At 45.4% G+C, this 3,239-nt stretch overlaps 1 non-coding gene across 1 annotated transcript; it reads left to right on the forward strand.

Moving 5' to 3' along the window:
* Positions 1–1,796: 1,796 nt before the first annotated feature.
* Positions 1,797–1,931, forward strand: LOC132225098 (small nucleolar RNA SNORA48). The gene has a single exon (XR_009450791.1). It is a non-coding gene; the product is annotated as a small nucleolar RNA SNORA48 (small nucleolar RNA).
* Positions 1,932–3,239: the final 1,308 nt, after the last annotated feature.

Raw genomic sequence — 3,239 nt, forward strand, 5'->3', positions numbered from 1 at the left:
GCAAAGACAGCTTCCATGCTGGCTGTCTCCCAAGTTTTCCCCTTCATTTTTGGCCTTGTTATTCTTTATTGTCTTTTACAATTTTCAAGAATATTCATCCATTTTAAATATTTTAAAAATATTTACTATTTTGGTTGTTTTCATAGGCAGCTTGATTAGAAGAAGTCTATTCCATTCCTGGAGAAGGTTCACCTGTGAGTTGACAGGGGATGGGGTGGCACTCATTTTAAGAAGGTATGAAGAGTAGAGTCATAACAGAATCGGCACAACTTTCCATCCCGGGAACTATTGAGGCATAGAATATTAATTACATGGAGTCACCAGGAGGAAATCATAATTCTTTTATTCATTCGATTAATAGTTATTGAATATCTACTGTGTGCCAGGCTGCACAAGGCGCGTGTACGTGCAGGACCTCGAGTCCAGTGGGAAAGACAGAGGTGAGGAAGAATTATAGCAACCTGCGATCATAGAGAAGGGGCTAAGGATGCCCACAGGGGGCACCGAACCTGCATGCCCAGAAAGGTTCTCTGGGGAAGCGAAATAAAGCCGTGGCCTGAAGGACGGTGGGCGGGGAAAGCGCGGATGGGGGACCTCAGGGACACAGGTGAGCCGGAAATCAGAGCCCAGAGCCCGAAAAGTTTTCAAGCCACAGGAGCGTGTTTGGTTCATATCCTAACGGCGGCGTAAACCCACTGAAGTGTGTTAAGCAAGAAGCCACTTGACTACGGGGCTGGCTAATTTTATGTGTCAACTTGACAAGGCCCAGACAGTTGGCTAAACATTATTTCTTGATTTGTCTGTAGAGTGTTTCCAGATGAGATTAGCCCTTGGATCTGTGGACTGAGTCGAGTAGATGGCCCTTTTAAATGTATTTTTATCTATTCAGAAAGCACATCGGGTAATTTAAAAAACAAACAAACAAACAAAAAGCCACAGCAGGGACACCATCCCGGGAGGCTGTTTTCCCTGCTCACCAGCCCAGCATTATTCACCTGGTGTTAAGCAGATCCCCAGACTGCTCGATACAAGGTCTTGTTTCTCGCGGGCAGATGAATGCTCCACTCTTTAACAACGTGTTGTTGTAGCCTTAGAGATTTCCAGCTTCCACAATGTGGGCTGTTTTTCCCCATGTAGCTAAGAACCGGATCAATAAAGTAAAAGCATAATGGCTTTCCCTGCTTTATTTTAGGAGGTTATCTGATACTACTTGCTGTTTTAGTCTTAGTCAATATTGGCGTCTCGTGGGAGGCAGAGATGATATCTCTTCATGAAATCCATTCCTCCGTGTTCTAAATAAAAAGCCAGCTAGCAGAAAGGATTCGGAGGCCTGCTGGTCATTTTTTAAGTGAATCTCAAACAAATACTGGTTCAGCCTAATTTCGATGATAACCATTTCCTTTGCCATCCCCGTTGCCTGTGTGGCCACACCTTTCACCGGGAGCCTCCAGCTGCCTTAAGGACTGACCTGGACTCCGCTTTGTCATAAGGTGTCCTGGCCTCACTGCTTAACCGAAGCCCTGATGCCCCTCACTGACAGCTCAGGGACAGATGTTAAAGCTCAGGCACAATCAGTTCCGCGGCATTATCAAACAGCGGGGAGGAAAAGAAATTCTTCCGCTCACACCCTGGTTTGCTCAGGCTGCAGTAAGCTCATCACATTGTGGGGGCGCCATACATGCCCCTTCCTCATTTCTTAAACCGCCCACTGCATCCTGTGTTCCCTCCGTCCTGATTCCTCCACGTGCTTATTTCAGATGAGTAAGACCCTCAGGGAGAATGTGAGAGCTACCCCCTGGCAATGGGCAAGGAGACACCTGATTGGTGGTGTTGCTCTTATATCAGAGGCAAAGCAGATGTACAGTCCTTAGTTCATCCTAGCTTGACGCCTGTGTCGGTGGCCAGAGCTGTTTCATGCCTGAGGCACATAAAAAAAAAGAATGTGAGAGCTGCCCCGTGTGACTGAGAAAATGAGATTCTACCTGGAATAATTACTCTCAGGTCCCCGTTCGGGCTTTTGAGCTTAATTTCATTTCAGAGCCAGCATTTGTAGGGGCCTTTCTTCCTCCAAATTGGACTTGCACAGCAGCCACGACAGTGGTACCCAAGAATGCTTGTCAAACGATTTCTGACCAACAATTCCAAAGGGGGTGTTTTTCAGGCAGCATGCGCTGTATTTTTTTATGAGTTCACCTCATGCCATGACCACAGTCATAGTCTGGGCTCTCATTTTGCATATGGATAGACTGAGAAATGGACTTCTTTTTTTTTTTTATTGCTTAAAGTATTACAAAGGGTATTACATATGTATCCATTTTATCCCCCCGCCCTAGACAGTCCCCTAGCCTCCCCTATCACCCAGTGTCTTATGTTCAAGGGAAATGGACTTCTGAAAGCGATAAACTTAGGACCTAGAATGCACAGCTGCTGGTGCAGGTGCAGTGTGGCTGTAGAGGGTGGGGGCTGCCCTGGACTCGAATCCCAGCTCTGACATTAAGTAGCTGTTTCCTCATCTATAAAAAGGAAGAGGTTGCCCTAACCGGTTTGGCTCAGTGGATAGAGCGTCGGCTTGCGGACTGAAGGGTCCCGGTCAGGGGCATGTGCCTTGGTTGCGGGCACGTCCCCAGTGGGGGGGTGCAGGAGGCAGTTGGTTGATGTTTCTCATTGATGTTTCTAGCTCTCTATCCCTCTCCCTTCCTCTCTGTAAAAAATCAATAAAAATATTTTTTTTTTTTAAAAAAAGGAAGAGGTTGCCCTGGCTGGTGTTGCTAAGTGGTTAGAGTGTTGGTCTGTGCACCAATGGAGCACCAGTTCAATTCCTGGTCAAGGGCATGTACCTGGGTTGTGGGGGTGCTTGAGGGAGGCAACAAGTTGATGTGTCTCTCACATCGATGTTTCTCTCTCCCCCTCCTTTCCACTGTCTCTGAAAAGCAATGGAAAAAATATCCTCAAGTGAGGATTAACAAAAAAAAAAAAGGAAGAGATTGAATTAGATGGATAGGTCTTCAAGTTGCTAACATTTCCTGATTTCTGGTTTCATTTCCCATAGAACAAAGAGCATACATTTAAACATATAATTTGCAACTTATATGTACCATGGAAAAATCCTTTTTTCATAAATTCATAATTGAGTACATTTCTAAAGAAAACTATCTAGGAATCACCAATAAAACACAGTGAAAGTTTTATCTACCAGGTCATCTTCCTTAGTGGCTTTCCCATTTGGGAAATGTCACCCT

Source organism: Myotis daubentonii, chromosome 1 (assembly GCF_963259705.1).
Source record: "Myotis daubentonii chromosome 1, mMyoDau2.1, whole genome shotgun sequence".
NCBI lineage: Eukaryota > Metazoa > Chordata > Mammalia > Chiroptera > Vespertilionidae > Myotis > Myotis daubentonii.